The 22,047-nt window shown below is 34.6% G+C and overlaps 1 protein-coding gene across 4 annotated transcripts in view; it reads left to right on the top strand.

Moving 5' to 3' along the window:
* LOC124633264 (allatostatin-A receptor) overlaps positions 1-22,047 on the top strand; it is a 184,360-nt gene that overhangs the window by 34,248 nt on the left and 128,065 nt on the right. For 2 of the 4 annotated variants that reach the window (XM_047168439.1, XM_047168442.1), the window contains exon 2: positions 15,236-15,274. The exons of 1 other annotated variant lie outside the window; for it this stretch is intronic. The gene's annotated coding sequence lies outside the window, so the exon portion shown is untranslated. Of the gene's footprint in view, positions 1-15,235; positions 15,289-22,047 lie in introns of all 4 variants that reach the window. One more of the 4 variants, XM_047168440.1, reaches the window with a different exon arrangement.

The raw sequence follows: 22,047 nt of genomic DNA, 5'->3' as shown, positions 1-22,047 counted from the left end.
TCATCTGTGAAAATTTCAGCTCTCTAACTATCACGGTTCATGAGATACAGCCTGGTGACAGATAGACGGAAGGACGGACAGACGGACAGAAGAGCGAAAATAATAGGGTCCCGTTTTACCCTTTGGGTACGGAATCCTAAAAATATATTTCTTCTTTTTTATCCGGGTGCGTGAAGTAGTACCCACCGTAAATATTAAAAATGATCATACTGGTGAAGCTAGTTTCTTACGAATAAAAGGCATTTTCCACCCTTTCAAGTATTTTCCCACTTCGACACTCATGTTTATTTAAAACAACTTTCAATTCGAATTTAATCTAATTAGGCCAACAGTGGAGGTACCTAATAATTTTCAAATTTACTTAGCGGAGCTCTTATAAAGTTTCCCAATTTAGTTCAAACTTGACAAAGCATTTTAGTATAAGTTCTTGTACAGACGGCAGAAAAGGCAGACTGGGAAATGTGACTCCTTTTGAACTGTTGGATAAACACTGTTGTATGAGTGAAGGTATAACTTCATCAAATTAATACTTATACCAGCTACTAAATGTTTTTCGCGGTTTCATCCGCGTTTTCTTGGAGGAACTTCTTCTTGTGTCCGGATAAGATATAGCCGATGTCAGCCAGGAATAATGCAGCTTCCTAACACAGTGGGAGAATTTTTCTAATAGGTTCAGAAGTTTCGGAGCTTTTAAAACAAACAAGTGATAAAAAAAATGATTCCTGTTTATTATTTTAGTGCCTATAAGTTAAAAAAAAAGAAATGAAAAAAGTTTTAGAAATTAATGGAAGAATAAAAATGCATACGAAAACTATCTTCAAAGACAAATCTTCATTTTCATAAAATTATAATTTTTATTCACAAAACAATGACGTGCCTATTTTGCGAACTGTACCGTTTTCAAGAGCCTTCACTTCAAACGGAGTATGAAAACATCATACCTCCCTATTGTAGTTTTAGTACAAGCGCCTACTGAAAGCGGCGAGATAGTTCAAAAGAGTGACAACTTTCAGCACCCCTGAAATATAAGGGCTTTTGGGAAATAGGCAGAATCTGAATTTCTGATCACCTATCTTCATCCCGTGTGAACTACTCACGAAGCTGGCGAAAAATAGTCTGCACCTTTGACGATAAATGAGTTCTGTCACACTAAAAGAATTTTCGAGCAATAAAAGTATTCAGCTTTCACAGTACCAGAACAGGATAAGTATGACTTCACTATAATATACATACTCATTACTATATAAAAGTCATTACATTTGAAAGCCTTCTAGAAGCTATACCATTCGCTGACAGCAAATATCAAAGTACTGCTTTTCTATGCACACAATACGAGCGCAGTCGCGGGCACAAACTAGTTATTCATATCATGAGCAAGATGAGTGCTTTCTTTATGTAAAGCACTACATACGAGACATGTACTCATAACACTGCACCCGCACAAAGAAATAACCACTTTACTGTCGACGGCATAAAGTTTATTATCATTTGACAAAAGTGATTGCACTTAGAAGTCATTTCGATTCCTTTTTTTAAATAGGACTGACATGTAAAGATGTGTTTGAAATACAAAAGCACTCTAGATATGAAAAGATTGGTACTTTAACGGGCTTGTAAATACCTTTCTTAAGTTATGTTTGATTAAATTGGTAAAATTACTTGAATTTATATCTAATCTGTTCTTGGAAAACGTAATTTCTTCGATTTTTTTGGATTCAGAATTAAATCAAAAGGGTAAACGTGTAAACTACTATGTGATAGTGCGGTGTCACCAAGTCAATTTATTTTCTGCCGATCGCACGATTTAATCTAGAATTTACGATTAATTGTTCGATGTATTAAAGTGTTTCAGAGGTAGAATATCAGGTTTCTTGAAATAAAACATCGAGGTAAACCTCACAACGGAATTACACGTGGGAAAATAAAACACTGAAATGTGTTGGAGTATTTCCTGAAGCAACGACTAATACTGGTCTTTTATCTTTCACTTGATTCACTAAACATCTTTGGTAGTAGCTACGGGTAGTGAGAAGCCAGTAAGTCTGACAACCAGTTTTAGCCCAGGTAAATGGTTGAGGAGGTCAGATAGGAAGTCGCTCCTTGTAAAACACTGGTACTCAGCTGCATCCGACTACACAGGAAGCCGACCCAAACATAGTTGGGAATAAGATCTCCGTTCTTTCCTGTTTCGGAACCCCAAAAAATAGAATACATTCATGTTGTTATGTTATGAAGTATTCATTATATTTAAACACCCACAAAAGAAACTCTAGAAACACGCCACAATAGCACACATCATTTTACGACGACATAAAATTAGGATTTTACGACTACACCCCAGTCAAAATAATAATATGTTTGGAATAAAAATAATATTAGGTACTGCAAACATAAGAAAAGGCGTGTAGCTATAATAAGTAGAAATTATTCATACAATCGTAGACATATACTAAAATTAAAGGTTTGTTTTCCTCTTTAGAGTACCCGTACACTGCACACGAAACAGTTGGCCGACAGTTGACCGAGTTGACATTTTTTTTAAAGATAATCTTTATTCCAATCCAAGTTTTAAGTCGCTCTGATACCAACTTAATACCTAATCTTTATAATGTAGGTACTATAATTAATCTTCATACTGATTTATAAGCTCAAATTACTATCGGCAGAATAAAAGTATTCAGTGTGCTCTTAAAGAACGTAAATGTTGGATCTGCGCCTGATCTCTCTCCGGTCGTGTCGAATTTCCGTCCCATCGGGCTATGAGAGTGAAAGAATAGTGAGGGCACCTGTCTCTGCGCAAATGCTTGTGATACATCATCACTCTTAAAGAAACTTGTTATGCTAAATGTGCTGTTTAATCAACATAAAAATATCGTTTCTGATTCTCGAAAGCCAGATGAAAAAATTAATCAAATTATGCATATTTAATGCAAAGGATTGCTTCTAGAAAGTTCTTCAAACTACGTTATGTACTGAAGCTAAAAATAACTTAGCTCTTATCTCTGCGTGGGTGGAATCATTAAGTTAAATGCACAAGAGATTTAGTACTTTAACTTAACAAAGTAGAATGTTGATAACTTTCGTACTATTCCAAGTGTAGCTGTAGTGATCTAAGTTTGAATATAAAAATCGAAGTAAGAAATCAGACTTTGAAGTTCCAGTAAAGAGTAACATTAATGGTTGTTACTTTTAACTTCACAATTAACAGTGGTAAGTAGCTCAAACATTAATATGTCCGCGACTATGCAAACATTTAATAACGGTTGAAAGAAAATTCTTTCGTGCAAAATTAAAGGCGTGTTAATTAAAGAAGTCATCGTAGATCCAGTGTTTAAAGCATTCACTTTGAGTATGCAGATTTGATTCTAGGTTAGGCAAGTACAAATGCTCGGTTCCCTTACTGACTAAGACGTTGGGAAACCTGGATTTCAAGTCCGAAATCGAGAATACGCCTTAAGCATTGTGACTAACGTTCAGTTCTTTTCTGTATGCAAAGAGACATTTTGCCTGCAGTAACACAATAATGTAGCCGATAATAGTGAATTAATTACAAATTATGACAACATATCATGTCTAACTAGTAAAGATATTCCTTAAACAGTTTTCTATTCAGCATTGAACCTCTGAACTACAGTTTCAATTTAAAGATTCATGTAGATATTTACACGTGTCGTGAGTATTGTTTTATACCACAGTGTCGGATAAAAAACGTGTCAGAACCATTATTTATTCACAGGCGTCTCGTTGTGATTCTAACATTGAATCATCAGCTATTCGTCTACTTGTAGGGTTGTCACTTTAATGTTATACGAGTGTAGTATGTTTTGAATATTTTTAGCTTACCATTACAAGTAAATATATAATATATCACTATTTGGCTTTCATGCTGAAACTACTGAATAGATTATAAGTATTTGGTATACAAATAGTAGGTGCAGAACCTGAGAAATGCCTTTTTATTATAGGTAATAAATCTTTTTCTTTTTATGATAAATCTGTGAGATTTATCGGAGTTAGGAAGTTTTTTTGTCCTCTGGCCCTTGGCGCATACTATGTAACAAACATTACATGTACCTATTACTCGAAATTGAACTGCTAACTAGTGGTCATATCCGCAACTAGAGGTATATCTATCTATGTATGTAGGTACGTTCATCCCTAACCTTAATAACATAAAAGAAAAGAACGACTGGATAAAAATCAACAGGAGTGCTACTTCAAAGCTAAACCCGTATCACCGTCGATTTCCACTATATTTCCTCAAACGGACGTCAATCACCTTTACTTTATCGACAAAGACATGGAGTATCGACAAAACAAGAGGCAGCCCTACGCCAATTGAAAAGGCGTATATATCAATAAGCCCCTTCGACTGTGCGCACACTCGTACTTATTTATACACGCTTCAGAGTCTTAGGATACCCACACACTACACTTCACTACAGAATAAACAGTCGGCCGACAATTGCCCGATGGTAGAAAAATTTTTTTTTTTTGAGAAAATCGTGAATGTATTAAGTTTTTAGCCGTGGTTTAGTCGTTGTTATGTGCTTACTGACATTTAACTTCATACTAATTTATGAGCCCAAACTATCAGTTGACTAAAAGTTTGTAGTGTGTATACTCTTAAGGCGAAGTTCCATTCATGTGCAGCACTTTGACGCACAAAAATGCTTCATCTGGGCCCTGGGCTACTCACTCTAGATAAACAACAGTGACAGATTGCGTGAGAGTATTTCTAAAATGTCCGCGTAGTGCATCCTTTGTGCGAGGAACACACGTTAGCAGTGGACTCCCGAAGACGTGTACACATTTTTTTGTTCACGATCAATTTTCGTGGAATCTCTCCATTATAATGGTACAAAATACCACATAATACAATACCAGACGGAAAAATAAATAACGTATTGTTGAAAAAGAATCTATTATTTATTAAAATTGTGTACTTACCAATAATGCCTTTTGGGAAATTAATGTTTGTTAGAATTTCAAATGTTTGGTCTTAATACTTTTGTCGGAGTAAATATTTGACTACATTTGTTTTTTGAAGCGAAATAGAAATTATATTTTTTTGTTAGAAAAGCTCTGATTGGTACTTGTCATGTAAACAGGGTCTTTACAAATAATAATCCTGTTAGTACAAAGGTTTGTTGACCGAATAACTTGACGTTTTCAAAGACATTTTTTATTTAAGTGAAACTTATTTTTTTTTGAGTTTATTGTGTTAGAATATAAAATTAAATTGTTTCAATTGAGAATATGGGTTTCTTCTTTAGCGAAAAATATTTTGATTTCAGTAATTTTCTACTTTGTTAATTTACGAAGACATATACCTAGTTGTATTACATTCCTAAAGCAAGAAGTGACACTTTTATCTCAGACTGTCTGAAATTGTTTCTGTCGTAAAACTATAAATAGTCAGACGTTAATAAACTCGTCGCGAATTCTTGTACTCGGTTATTTTAGTTTTATCACATTCATCATGACATAACGAGAGAATAGAAGAGTCATCCAGACTTGTAAATATCCACACTGGCTCTTTCTCGCGGGTGCATCGGCGTCCCGGTAAAACTTATTACCGTGCCAACAAAAAAAGTAGGATATAATAATTTATAGGTTATAAAATATGCTACTAAATAAGGTAAGTACCCAATTATCGAGTGGCTTTCTCGTAGTAAAAGAACTTATGTAACTCAAATTCGGTTTAGTAACACCAGAGATTGCACCTCACAAACTTTACCTCTTCATAAAAAAGTCCAGATAATAATAAATAATGTCGGGACACCTTTTCACACACGGTCGGTTAGCCCCATGGTAAGTTATTAATTAACTTGTGTTATGGGTGCTAACACAACTGATAAACTACATATAGCTACATATATACATATTTATAAATACTATTGTAACACCCAGACCACGGCCAACAAGCATGCTCATCACACAAATGTTGACCGCACCGGGAATTGAACCCGGGACCTCAGGTCCGGCAGTCCGGCATGGTGACCATTGCGCCATCGAGGTCGTCAATGATGATGATGAGATGCTCATATAGTTTGATACATTAAAAGCTAAAAAGCAAAAACTAATTTCCCAATAAAGTTACAGACTGTTTAAGTGTTCGATAATATTTTCATACCGATTTTTAAGCACACCTGAGACCCATTGTACATAACTGTCTGTATCTCGTATGTATTTTCTGTTTAGTGTGCAATAAAGAATAAAGAATCTACCATAGAAACCATTCATTTGTACACAAAATAATATATCATTGAAGGAAGACAAGCCGCTAACATAATGTTACTTAACACATGACTGAAATATAAATAATTCAATAATAGAGGTCGGAATTAACGCTACGTGCTCACTCATATCGTAGCCATTGAGCAAACACGAATGATCATGTAAAGAGATAAAATTTCATATCTACAGGCTGTTACAGAATCGTCAAGCTGAAAAAACGTTCGTTCTTAGTGGGCTCTTGATAAAATGGTCGTGTTTCGTCAATGATCTGAAGAATTGTTGAAGGTGGCTTGTGTTTGAAAAGATTTTCTGATGGCAAGTGGATCACTTATAAAAAAATCATAATACATACATATACCCATCAATTGACAAATAAATACCACCGATTACGTTTTTTTTTTTTAATTATATGCCAGACCTTTTTGACTAAAATTAAAGATACACGGGACAGGTATATATTGATACAATTAGGTATAATACTTTGAATAGCAATAAATATGTACTTAACAAAATAAACAGCGAGTAATTCTGTAACACCCTGTACCTATACATACACACCCACGTTGATAAGGTTTATCTTAATATTTGTGTTCAAACAGAACACAAATATTAAGATAAAAGAATGCTTATTATTTGCCTTTCTCGGAATAGCGGATTAGTTCGTTTGTTTGGGTAAAATTGTACATTACTTTCAGGTGGTTTCAGGCGTGAATTAGATAATTTTCATGACGATATCAGCTGGGGAAAAGCCTTTACTAATAATTATTTATAACCAACTCGCCAAAAAGATTATTATTAGAAGAAAATATTTTAATATGTTTAATCAATTTAGAAAAATATTTTAAAGACCAAGAAATGTGGTGAAAATAGTGTTCTAAATTATGATTGAATATAATATTACTGATAAAGGTCTCAGCACACATATGGGATCGGAAAGGGATCGTAACCGTAAAGCCTTTCGCCTCGCTGTCAACCAGGCGTCAACCTACCGTATGCACGTAACGAAAGCGTATCAGCAGCGCCTGTACGTCAACTCGGCTACGGCTAGGCGACACCGCGCTTACGCCTCGCCGCCCCCTGGTATGCTGTATTAAGCATCACTTAAGTCATATAAATATGGATATTTTCTCACTTCTTCAATAAGTTTCTCCCTTTGCATCGTTATTTTGTGTTTGAATCGAACTTAAAATTTTAAATAAAACATACGCGCAACACGAATGAAATACTCCTTGCGAATGGCGGCGTCTTTAGCAGGCAAGTCGCGGGAGGGAAAAGGGGAAAGGGTGGACGAAGAGATGTGAGCTCGGGTACGGAGAGACGTAAGCGCGGGGACGGAGAAACGTAAGCGCGGGGACGATGAGCCGTAAGCGCGGGAATTCAAGTTCGGAGCCTGTTCCGAGGCGAGGCGATTACGTTATTATTCCGATTAGTGTGCGTTGCAGTAGGGAGTTTAATACAAACCATTCTGAACGGCTCGAGGCGATACGGTGACGATCCCTTTCCGATCCCATATGTGTGCTGAGACCCTAATCATAAATGCTATAGTTATTGTAGTTTAATGAGTGTATCGTATATGTCCGTAACTAAAGAACTATATATTGTCATCACAAAAACAAGGCATTGCCACACGCAGAAGCTGCTGAAAACTAAAAATCACAAAACAAAAGTAATTTATTTACAGAAACAACTCTGAAAATGCGGACCAGGAAAATTTTAAACTATGCCTCTGAAAGCTTTTAAAAATAGAGCTACGAACCGAAAACTATATTTACGGAAAAAGTTTTATTATTTCGAAAATACTTTTTCTACCTACTCAAAATGGTTTTGCTTAAAAAAATATGCATGAAACATAAAATTTTTGCTTTTATCTTGAAAATTGAATTTTGACTCAATTTACGTGCATTATATGGTTATTGTACACACTTTTTTGGAAGTAAAAAAACGTATCAAAAGTATTTTTTGACAAGTTGACAGAATTATCTTTGTAGTTATAAAAAAAAAACATGCATTTTTTTATGTCACAATGTTTTAGTCGCGTAGAAAAATAGAATAAAGAATCTATAGACCTATCAAAACTTAACTTATAGACAGACAGACAGACAGGTCTTTTCTGCTACCACAAAGAAGAATAAATAAGTTTTTTTTAATAACATTACTTTTAGGAGATTAAACTACTTTTAAATTCATAAAGCCGGGTTAACCATTAAGCATAAAGAATCCATTAATAAAGTTATTATTTAATCTCTGTGTCTGAAAAAGATTTCAAAGCCTTTCCAAACCTTTGGCTTATAGTTATCATAATAAGAGTACCACACACACTGAAGACTAAAAAGTCTTCCGACAGTTGGATAAAAATATTTTTCAAAGAAAATCGTGGATCAATCAAAGTATTTAGTCGCTCTGCTACCGTCCAAATACCTGATCGTTGTTACGTGTATACTTTCATTCATCTTCATACTGATTTATGAGCCCGAACAAACTATCGGCCGACTAAAAGTTTGCGGGTACTCTTATAGTTATCGTAATAACGGAGAATATTTATATTATTCGCAAATATTTTCTAACGTTAAATAGATTATTTTAAGACATTTATTAAGGGTTAGATGAACTAGACTTTTATAAGATTATTGTCTTAGACATTATTTGCTTAAGCCGGCTATCAAACATGATATTTGTAAAAATATTAGCTTAGTTGAGAGGATTAGAAATTAGGCATGATGTTTTCATTTTTGGACAAATAGTTGTTTTTTTGTGCAATGCTTCATGACTATTGAATGTGAATTAAACGCTAAACTCATTAATTAAATTCAACTAAAAATAAATATTTTTTTAAAGGTCAAGAATACCTATCGTTTTTTTTTGTTGGTTAAGTCTTACTTGGGTTGAGGAGGTCAGAAATGCATTCGTTCTTTTAAAACACTGGTACTCAGCCGTATGCGTTTATACTGGAAGTCAACCCCAACATATGAAAAGGCTAGGCAAATGAGATTTATAACCACCTACAAAACTGTTATTTCTCAAACGCATGCTGCATTTTATTAGAAGATGAAGTCTCACATTCCGTGCTAACTCAATTTGTTACTAACTTAATGAATTCTAACTCGATGAAGATGTAGACTCACGACTAATAATGCCATTACCACACATTATGGGAGACCAGCACTTTGATTACATCGGGGATGTTTTTAATACTTATTGCGTTTTAATAGATTTGCGCTGTGGGGATACTTTTTAATTTGTTACGCGCAGTATGGGTCGTGCTGTGTCATTTTATGAGTTGCTATTGGTTTTAAGTGTAAATTAATTACTGTTTTTGTAAAGTAATAATGGTTTGGTATGTTTTTATTGATGGATTATTTGAACAGATTATAATAACCATAATTTAAAAAAATATATTTTAAAACATTCCGTGCCAACTCAAAGTAAAATGGGACTCTAGTTAGTACTAGAGTCCCATTTTACCCTTTAAGTGAAGTTTTAGTAAACTTCGGTGTCTGTGTGCTCGTGTGTTACCAATCTGTATTTCTATTGCTACTGTAACAAAAAATACTGAAAAATTAAATAAATGCTTATAGATTCTTTTCCTCGATATTGGTAAGTATGCTTGACATATGAATAAATCAATGAGTGTATTACTAACTCCGCCGTGCTAGAATTCAGATCTCACTTCGCCAGTTTTTTATTACCAAGTGTCCTCAGTAAAATCGATGCTTTTAAAAATCAAAAACAATCATTACTTTCCACTTGACAACACAACGGGCTCTCTAAACAATTCGCATCGGATTTTAATAAATAATCAATTTGTTTGAAATTTCTTTTGCAAAAAATTTGAAACAATAAGTCTTTTGACTTGATAAAAAGTCCTTTGTCCGATGTAAAACACAAAGGGAACGGTAAAAAAGTGGAAACTTTTCACGTTGCTATTATTTAGTTTTAATTTTTAAGGCTGTGAAGGTGTCGTCATAACAGATTCACCCTTGAAAAATATTGTCGCCCTTTGAGATTTTATAAATAAAAATATCGTGCTGTGAATAAATTATTAAAATGTCTCTTAAACGCCCTGCGTCATCAGCTGTCTAGTCTTTTCCCAACTACTATGGGGCTTCGGCTTAAAATCTAACCGCATGCAGCTGAGTATCAGTGATTTTTGGCAGGAGCCACTACCTATCTGACCTCCCCAACCCAGTTACCCGGGCGACCCAATACCCCTTGGTAAGATTGGTTGTCAGACTTACTGGATTCTGACTACACATACCGACTGTAAAAGATGTCCACGCTTTAAATCAACTACTAGAATAACTAAAAAATATGTGAGATAAGTGTAGTTTGTCGTATAATATTTGTGTCCACGGCCTTAAAAAATACTACCAAACAAACTATATTACATGAGCAGTTTCCATATACAGTTTAGTGAATGTAATACTGTTACAAATGAAAATAGCTCATATCTCTATAACAATAAAGTTTATTTCGCGTTAACGTCGTTTGTGAAAAGCTGTGATACTAACTTATGTGTAGGGTGACAATGCTTTTTTGTAATATCTTATTTTTTATTTTTTTGTGTACGCCAGTAGGACGTAGTAACACATAACAATATTGCAATCATAAAAAAGTCAAATATCGACAATATTGATATTTATTGTGGCTAATTTGTAAGATCTAATACATGCTTACATGGATTTGCGTGAGATTTAGTAAGATTAAGTATCCTAAACCAATGTGTGACGTGTTACAAGGGAAACTACTTACCTTGATTGATCCCTACTATTCGTATTCACGTTGACTTGCGATTGGGTTGCGGTTAATATACCCCGAAACCACTATACATATTATGTAGGTAGGTACATGTATCTTTATGTGATTGATCAAGAAATATTCTGTATTTCTTTTTCTGGAAATAAGCATGTTATTTGACACATTTTTGTCAATTCGATTGATGATCAAAGAGCCTCGTATACCTAGATGTTCTATTTATTTTTATATTGGGTACCTACATATTTCTAAATAGACAGATATGTATTTGGCCATATTCTTATGTCTGATTTATAGTATGTTTATACTTTTTTTGATACCCTTTTTCAATCTGAACACACTTTATAATCGCAGGTTTAAAGTCCATCACTTTGTAAAAAAAATGTCCTAATATTCAATGCAACCATTGTCACCCTACACTTAAAACGGTTCGCGCTTGTCATTGTCAGTCATTACAGTCGCACAGTCGCTCTGTCCGACTTTTGAAGTCCCGACTTCTATCTACATGATGTTGTCCCGCTGAAAATGTAATAATGTAGCTTTTTATTTTGTTTTTAGTCTGTTTAGGTACTTTTTATTGATGTTAAAAACCTGTTACAAGGGATGATATAGAGTTTTCAGAGTTTTTACATGAGGTAAAATTAGACGAAAGTTTGAATATGACAACGCTTATCATAACATAGTTTAGTATATAAAACATTGCGTGACTGATAATAAAGAATTATTTAACAGGCGTTGTTATGTGAAATGTGGTATTATCATTACTATATTTCTGCACACATATAAACTTAGGTATCTAATGTAGAATTATGCATTATAAATATAATAACAATTTGCCAGAACTGGCAGTGGCTCTCAACAATTTTTTCTGCGTATTTTTTGTTGAAAACAGTCCAATATATGTATATTCATAGTGCACGTTTTACGTAGTAATAAGTGCTCTCGAGTCGTGAGTATATTTCGCCATTTTTTCTCAAGAATGTTCGCTCCAGTGAGCTTACAAAAACGGTTACTCCTTATATTAAGTAGAGTACAATAGCGAGATATTTATATGGCTTATGTGTGTGTTGTGAATCTCAGATATGAATTTATAAATGGTACAAAATATAATAATATTATTTCAGAAAGTACTAGAGCGTCGAAAAAGTATATTTTGGTAAAAAATCCATCCATACAGAAGCACTAAACTGAAGACTGAAACTGTTGGTAAATTAATTGGTTGACAGTTTTTTTTGGGATTAATCGTGAGCCAAGAAACCTATTTATGTACGGTGTGATACCCTCCGAATACCTGATCTCTGATCTTCTAATGTGCGTACTGGCATCCATCTCAAAACTGTTTTATAAGCCTCATCCAACTATCGGCCGACCAAGGCCCAAGTTGACCGACTACATAAACGTCTGTTTCTCTTAAGGCAAATGTTTACTCCGAAAATCTAATGATGGTAATAAGAAAACTGTCCTCTATGTTCGAGGAAATTGGGCCCAAAACGAACATAGTATGCGGTTGCTCTGACTCACATGTTCTCTTTCACTTGGTTACTACCCAAAATACCCATTCTATAATAGACCGCCTGTTTTCACAGTCACAAGCCACGCCCTCTACATAGTCATATAATCCCTCTTAAAATACCGACAAAGTCAACAATGTCGGACAAACACGTTGTGACGTCATGCACTTAAGGAATTTGCTCTCAGGATCAACACTCTTAAGTATAGTTTCATAATTAGCATTAATTGGTATAAGTGGTGTTCGTTTTGAAGCTAAAGAGATACTAACGAATTGATGAAACTGGAAAAAACGTTTACTTATAAGGAACACTGTGGATCGCGGGTTTGATTTGGCATACATAAATGATGATATTTTATAGCGCTGTCACTCTGGCGTATTTTCTGCTCGGTTCTTTCCCATTATGTGGTAGTTGTCAATAGTTTATGAGTGACACTGAATGATTGACTACTACCCATTACTACATACCATCATCCTCCGAGCCTTTTTCCCAATCATGTTGGGGTCGGCTTCCAGTATAACCGGATTCAGCTGAGTACCAGTGCTTTACAAGAAGCGACTGCCTATCTGACCTCCTCAACCCAGTTACCCGGGCAACCCGATACCCCTTGGTTAGACTGGTGTCAGACTTACTGGCTTCTGACTACCCGTAACGACTGCCAAGGATGTTCAATGACAGCCATTACTACATACCACTTCTGAAATAAATAAAGAGCGACAATAAATGATTGACAACTGATGACACCTGGAACTTCGGCACGGACTTTTCAGTTTTGACAGCTTTGAAAAACTGAGCGCATGTACGCGTGATAAACGCCACTTGTCTGAAAGCGGTCTATACATGTATACAAGTAACAATTTATGTCGTAATCTAAACTAAACTTTGTAATTCTAAATGATAACATTGGGACATTTCACATAACACACATGTTACCACTCGTGTAAACCCTAGGGACACCCAGTAGACCGGGCTACCAGTTTACACAAACTGGTAGCAAAACATATCTAACTTTAGCTGTATTTTCGTTGTTCTGATTTTCTTATTTGTGTTATGATTACTTTGGAAAAAAAGTATTTCAAGCGAAGTTTTATTCAACAAAACATTTTAGATTAAATTCAAATTGTCATTCTGGAGAAGGATATGGGATTCTATTGGTCATTGTTTATAAATAGTTTTATATAACTTGCAATGTATGTATGTAATTTTTTATATACTGTAGGTATGTTTAAATTTAGTATAGTGTATAAATAAATTACTAATTCATGACGTAGATGAACCACGCCATACCACTATTTCCCACATATTTCTATTCTTATACCAAGCTTTATAAATCTCTTCAACCAATATTTCCCTAAGAATAGTGTAAACATCCCAAGACACGTTCTATAAACTTTCCCTAATATATATATTCATAAAGTTTTTTGATCGCTTCCTATGAGTTGAACTTTGATAGTTAAGTTCGTAGTTCAGGCTTGTGCATTTTAAGTTACAGTTAAGTTATAACTTGTGGTATAGGGAAACTTATGGAATACATTGCCTTGGGGCTTTTGAAATAGTTCGTCGTTGGTTCAGGACTTCAGTTCATTTAGATGGATATTATTAGATACTTTGTTATTATAATTTTGTAGGAAGCTGCTTGAGAAGTTGTCAGTGATATTTTTTCATTAACGCGTTTGTGTTTAGTGACTTGATGGTAAACAATGATGTAGCGAATTATTATTACTGCACTGCCTTTCTATTTACACATATATATCCCATTTATTTACAGCGCTTTCCTACTAGCGGATTTTTGTCGGGCGCCACGATACCGACTCCGAGCTTTATTATATTAAATTGATTTTTTCCTCGTGGATAAACCAGTGTGAAAAAATTGTTAGTGGTTATTGTACCAATATACCCCTACATGGCTGCTCATATTAGATAAACTTTAAATCAATATTCATCGAAATTCAAACTGTACATCCACACCTCCGATACCTCATTGTCTCTCAGGTGCTTATTTATTTACTCCCACATACGTAACCAAATCAAATTACACTAGTTACAAATGCCAACCCAAATTAGAACAACAAACAAACAAACAAACTGTGCCTCCTATCATCCGCACCAATCAAATCTGGTCCCACCATTAACAGAAACAAACTTGTGCCCGCATATCTAATTTCAATTAGTTACAACAAACTTAGTAATTAACCCAGCACGGAGCTTCCTTGTTCTCGAACAAGGCTACATATTGGTACAAGTTTCTTAACAAGTATATAACGAAGTCTGGTATGTTATGGTAACGTATGTATATATTAGTAGCTGTTTTCTCGCAGTTTTACCCGCGTCTCGGGGGATAAAACAGCGTTTGTTATTCGGGGATAGTGTAGCTTTATAAGACTATGGGAAATTTTTGAAACCGGTTCAGTAGTTTTGGAGCCTTTAGGGTACAAAGAAACAAAAAGATATTTCTTCTAAATTATATTAGTATTTTTAAACCGCCCACTGCATTTCCTAATTCGTTATTTGTTTAATTCAAGCTATATCTGTGTTCATTGTATTTTCTTGCGGTTTCTACCAAACACCAAAACATAACTCTTCAACTTATTTATTAGTAAATAATAACTAATGTTTCGAAAAGATATTAGTTCATATAAGAGTATATAGGACAGGTCATCAATCGCGATGAGTGAGCGTCGTGTATCATGAAACTTTTTCGCCAACTTAAGCTATCAATATTGTTGTTTCAGACATATTGGGGTCCCTGAAAAAGTCCTGGATAATCAAGTGTATGTACTTAGAAGTAAGAAGTTTCCTTCAAGTTATTTGTTGGAGTGACCGTATAGTTGCTACCTAAGTTTGTATTTTGCTAGCTTCAGCCAACAGTTTCACCCGTGTCCAGAGGGAAATCCATCACACATCTGGATAAAAGCCTTCCTCGATAAATGAACTGTATATTGTCTAACACTGAATTATTTTCTCAAAAAGGTCCAATAATTCCTGAGATTAGTTCAAGCAAACAAACAAATGTAATTTGTGTTAAACCAAGGCTGGTACAACGCAGCAGCGTTTAAGCCTCTAAAAATACCATCCTCCTAGCCTTTTCCCAATCATGTTGGGGTCGGCTTCCAGTCTAACCGGATTCAGCTGAGTACCAGTGCTTTACAAGAAGCGACTGCCTATCTGACCTCCTCAAACCAGTTACCCGGGCAACCCGATACCCCTTAGTTAGACTGGTGTTAGACTTACTGGCTTCTGACTACCCGTAACGACTGCCAAGGATGTTCAATGACAGCCGCCAGAAGTCTCTAAAAATAACTGATTAAAAAAAACAAACAAATGAACTCTACAGCTCTATAACATTACAAGTATAGATGAAATATGTCAAAGCAATGCAGTATACCTACCTATGTAAAAACATGCAACAATTTATGGACGATCGTTAAAAATGACATTTCAAGGTTTTTATAATAGAACACTGTGATGTATGGGTCTGTCGTTAGTGTCACAGCACTCACAGCGTAACATACGAAGACAGAATGCACCTATTACTTGTATAAATGAGAAAGATAGTACCTACACGTTACATTTAGCTATATATTAGATGGTATTTAGGTCCACTCTCTACATATTAACAATCAAAAATCAATACGTCATACATCATCATCATCCTCCGAGCCTTTTTCCCAATCATGTTGGGGTCGGCTTCCAGTCTAACCGGATTCAGCTGAGTACCAGTGCTTTACAAGAAACGACTGCCTATCTGACCTCCTCAACCCAGTTACCCGGGCAACCCGATACCCCTTAGTTAGACTGGTGTCAGACTTACTGGCTTCTGACTACCCGTAACGACTGCCAAGGATGTTCAATGACAGCCGGGACCTACAGTTTAACGTGCCATCCGAAACACAGCCAATGGTGTCTAAGATATACTTAGAAAGTACATACAGACTTAGAAAAGTTGCATTGGTACTTGCCTGACCTGGGATCGAACCCGCGCCCTCATACTTGAGAGATTGGTCCTTTACCCACTAGGCCACCACGATTTTTTAAATCAATACGTCATACAAAAAACTAAAAAACTGAGTCGGGATTTGTCACTAAAAAAAATCTCAAATATATAGACAAGAATTTTCTTTAGGAAATGATTGGGGTTCACAAAAGATTTCTACGAAAACACTAGTAATAATGCTCCTACGTTCCCTGAATCTCTATTTTCTTTTAGGGAAACAATAGGTCGTGTAATAGGCTGTTAATATGCTCATGAAGACACCAAATACTGAGAAAAAAAGTTATAAGGTACTGACCCTTTCTCAGCCAGTTCGGATCTTGTAAGAACGTGTGTAACATACAAACATTTTTATTTGTATTAATAACGCTTTTTTATTTAATCTTACTAAGTGATTTGGCCGTTTCCAAGAGAACAAGACATGGAAATGGACACCATTTTTTCTTTTAAATATATAAAATCTTCCTTGACAAAAAATATTAATATTCTTAACATACATTTATTTTCTGTTATATTGAGCTACTAGCCGTTTTCCCGCGGTTTCACCCGCGTCCCGTGGGAGCTACTGCCCGCACTGGGATAAAATATAGCCTATGTTACTCGCAGATAATACAGCTTTCTAGTGGTGAAAGAATATTTAAAATCGGTCCAGTAGTTTTTGAGTTTATCCATTACAACCAAACAAACAAAGTTTTCCTCTTTATAATATATATAATATCTTTATAATATATATATATATTATATATATATATATTATATTGATAATTTGTCCTGGTAAATAAGTACTAATGTTTAGAAATTGATGGGTTCTATTTGGGGCTTTCCATAATTTTATAATGTTAGTAGCCGTATATACGATTAACTTAAACACCCAATAAATTCCTCTACTTGACAGTCAAAAGCATATTTAAATCCGTCTTTTTTGAGGCTGACATTTACTTTATTTATGAAACAACACATGTAAATTACAGTTACTTATCTATTATATTATAATAATAAAAAAACAAACTATGTAATAAATAATTTGCTATTAGTTCATCCCATTAGTGCGCACTCATTAGGAATCAAGTAATATCCACTCAATGGGAATTATTCCCATTCACTACGAAAAATATTACTTAGATATATTTTTTGGTTCATTCATGTGGATTCGTAATTACATTTCTGTAATCAGTTTCTCGAAATATATTAATTCTCTTGAAGTCTATCTACATTTCATTTAGCATTGAAATAAAAGGTTAATTGTTTTTGTAGCCACCGAACTTTAAAACTTATCTATCGAGGTACTTTAGAACAAAAATAAAGATAAAAAATAGAATAGAGTTGAATCATCATACAAAAATCGTAACACTACCTCAAAGTTAGTCTCTAGGAGCTCGTGTCGAACAAAGTAAAATAAAAACCTGAACCAGATACGACAAAACAAACCCAACGATGCACCTTAGTAATAATTCCCACTGAGAAAACTTTTCCAATATATCCGTGACAACAAAATAACTCCAGTCACAAGATATTCCCATTTATTCAAAACTAAGAGTATTGGCAAACTTTAGTTTATTTGTTCGTTCCTCTATTGGTTAAAACTACTTCAAGTCGTAATGACTTTAGTAGGAAATAGTCTTATGAGGACGCATTGGTTTGTTTCATTTTCAATGTTATTCAGTTAAGAGTACACACTGCAAACTTTAAGTCGGTCGATAGTTTGTTTGGGCTCATAAATGAGTATGAATATGAATGATGGTACGCACATTACAGAAATCAGGGATTTAGCCGATATAAGATCGACCGAAAACTGTCATCGAATTCACGATTTTTTTGCTAGCCAGCCGGTCAACTCTCGGCCGACTATTTAGTCTACAGTATGCGGGTCTAAGTTTATTGTTAAACGAAGTGGAGTTTCTTAGTAGTTGGCAATTGAAAGGCGCTCGTTCGGAAACGCGTCTGACCGGGCACGCTCTGTAATACGTTTGATAATGGTCTGAAAGGAAGGCGGAATAATCTAGAAAATTGTAGCACATTAATTTTATTGTATTGTTTTGCTAAATCTAGTCTGAAATAGGTCACAATAACAATAATCGTTTCTTTCTATTGTTCGTGATGTTGCTAATCAAAATGTAACTTATTTTAAGATTTTTGAACGTCTGTGCAATTAAATTAGATACCAAATAAAAACGACTGCAACACACTTAAATTACTGTCCTTTCTCGAAGCAATAACTCTCTGTACTGAATCTCTGATTAAATTGCCCAACACAACAAAAAAGTAAATAAAATTTATTCCACTAAGTCGGCAGCTACGAATATATCAGAGTAATTCACTTATAACACCCTGTACCCACGCAGCTGAATAAATATGGCACAGGCACGCCATCTATATGTGATATCATATGTTATTGAAACTACATCGGTTTTTGCTCGTGTGAATATAGTTTGCACCATCCCTCCATCCCTCGGGAAGTATGTTTTTCCAAGATAAAATGTACCTCATATCCCTCCCTGAGAGAGTGTAAACAACGCCCGATGATTTCTGAAGCGTAAACGTAAGAAAACACTTGAGTTCCAGTATATATATCCCATATTGAATGTGTGAAAACCTGCCTTATCTATTTCTCAGGGTATTGGAAAAACGTACAAAGGGATTTAGGGCATAAAATGAATATTAAATCGCTTGTCGCTGAACCGATAGGTAACAAGAACAAAGAATAAAAAAGGTTACTAGAATTGTGACTGTATTTTTAGCGATGAAAATAATTCTGATCAAAGCGAAACATGGTCACCTTAAACTGAAAACAAATATAACAAGCGCGTATAGTTTTCATAAAATGAAATACAAATTCATTAAACTTTGTCTACAATACTCTCTAATGCACAAACCATAAATAATAATATAAAGTTTAAATCATATTTCCAAATTTCATTAATTTACTATTATATATACGATTGCAAATACTACATAACTCCGACGTGATATTTTGCACAAACATGAACAAATGGTCATGTTTCAATTAAATCAACGAAAAGTAAACAAAGATATCCGTCAAAACTCAGTATTTTGTAATACTGAGTTTTATGAATTCATGGCATCTTTTTGAATGGATTTCATTCAAATTTTCCTCATTGTTATAAAAATAAATTCTTAATTACCAGTCTTCGTAATATTCGGTTTCGGTACAAAAAAACAAGCCAATTTTGTGGCACCGTTATACAAAAAATGTGTCTGTATAAATGTACGGTACAATACGATATATTTCATTACATTTCCCAACATGTCGTTTTCAATGGGAATAAATAATATTATATTCCCACTCGCTGGGAAATTTCATCGTTGATTTCTAAGGCAATAAAGTAAAAAAAAAACGTACGTTAAGTAGTAATATGAATTTCGAAGTAGGCTATAACTTTTTTGTACCAAAAATATACGTAGCTATAATATTTCAGATAAAAGGTAATATTAGCTTTTATAGCCTTTTTAAAAGGTATTCATGGGTGATATATAATGTCGATAATAATGTAATAATCTTAATCATGTGGATACCGGAGCTCATATTACCGTCATATAGGAAGCGTATCGGATGGGAATGACGAGATACTTTCCCATCGATGGGAAAATGGAAAAAAAAAACGTTGGTGGTATCTTGACAGATTGCGGGCAATTTCGCCATGTGGCCGTCACTTACTTGTCGTACCCAAGACGTATTGTTTCTATAAGAAATGAGACGAAGTTTATCATTCCCCGAACTTATAGACAGGGGGTATTGCCGGGGGGATTACGTCAAATTGATAATAAATAAACAAGAGACGCCACAAAAGCTTTTATGGAGAACGAAAATAAATTCGGTTTACGTAGTTCTTAGAAAATAAATTGATTGCTTTGGAAGTCGGTTTGTTTAATTTGTTTTTGACTTAGAACCTTATCTTTTATTATTCGCATAAAGGAGATATAATTTCACAAAATAAATAGAAATTAAATTATTCCTTACTTTGGACTTTTACAAATAAATCTAAGTTTTTCCATAAGTTCCTTTACTACACAAGCTATTTACATAGAGCATATTGCTTGACCCACAAATAGTCGGACCAGCGTATGCGAATATTAACATTTTACTCGGAGCGCACTATCTGACCGCAGGCCAATCACTGCGCACGTCGCCACGCAATATTCTGACATGCTATGATTACATCGGACTTCTGACTACTTCTGACCTAGATTTTTGTGGAATATTCTAGACTTGGATGACGTAGATAGGAAGGGTACACGATATAAAGGCTGGGAGCTGGAGATTGAAGTGATAAGGGAGACTTATTTTCAGTGGGGAAGAAAATTACTTATGATACAAAGCGAAAAATTTAAAACGGATTAGTTTATTGAGGTGAAGTTTAATATATTCACAAACGGTTATACTTAGACCAATTTTTGAGAAGACGTCTACTTATTTTGAACGTTGCGGTTCGATACAGATATTCTTCCAGTTAGCGATATACTAAAAAAGTGAAGCACAATTTTCCACGCGCTTTTCATCAGTCGACAAACTGATTCTCGGGTAACATCCAAATAAATAAAAAAATATACCTTTTCAACCTGCAACACAAATTCAGTATTTTCTCCACTACGACCGTCATTCTTGAAAGAATTTTTATCCAAAGAGATCTCAATTCCTCAAAGCAATGTGCATCATATAATTTAGTCCAAGAATGATCACATAACCATGTAATACCATGATTCGGTCACTTGCAGTTCTTGATATCAATTTCCCTTTTGCAATTCTAGACCCGCTTTATAAAATTCACAAGGAAAGAAATAAAATATAGAAGAAGATCGTCTCTCCTAATACTGGCTGTTGTGGAGTTATTTACTCGTTTTTTTTTTCTATTATTTTTTGCGTAATCTGTACTAGTTGTAGTTTTGTTCTGTTGGTAGAATTGGATATTGAGTGGTAGGTATTCGCTATTTGTTTGGGACTTATATAAGGTACATATAAGATGATAGTTAGGTATCATTTTTGTGACTTAAGCCTAGATGAGATTAGGTAATTACTGGAAATGTTTTCTTGAGATCAGTAATTAGGTAATTAGTAGAATTACTACTGGTTGACTACTATATGTATTTTGGTCGTTGTGCTAACTTATCCTCTCAATACTAACCGACTTTTATGTTACTCTTCAGAGACTGGTGTTTTTGTGGTCTGTTTTGCAAGTCAAGACAACATATTACTTATTGAACACAGTGTAGAATAATCATCTCCCGACCCTTTACAATAAAGAATGATAGTTGAATTATTTGATATAATCTGTAAAAACATTGTACCATTATTTTTTCATTTACAACCAAAAACCACCAATGAAACATTTACAACACCAGTCAAGCCATCAAATATTCATAAAACAAAAACACACTATAATAACATTGTCACACGCGGGGTCAATGACACCAAATGTCACCCCTTGACTGACGTAGCTTATAACCACATAAAGTTAATGGAAAGTGAACTTCAATGATTCCGATGGCTCGATAAGGCTGCTCGGCATTTCATTTTGATGTTAATTAGAAATTCTA

This window comes from Helicoverpa zea, chromosome 9 (genome assembly GCF_022581195.2).
Source record: "Helicoverpa zea isolate HzStark_Cry1AcR chromosome 9, ilHelZeax1.1, whole genome shotgun sequence".
NCBI lineage: Eukaryota > Metazoa > Arthropoda > Insecta > Lepidoptera > Noctuidae > Helicoverpa > Helicoverpa zea.
Note: the sequence above shows the minus strand (reverse complement) of the source record. Positions and strands in the feature narration are given on the sequence as shown.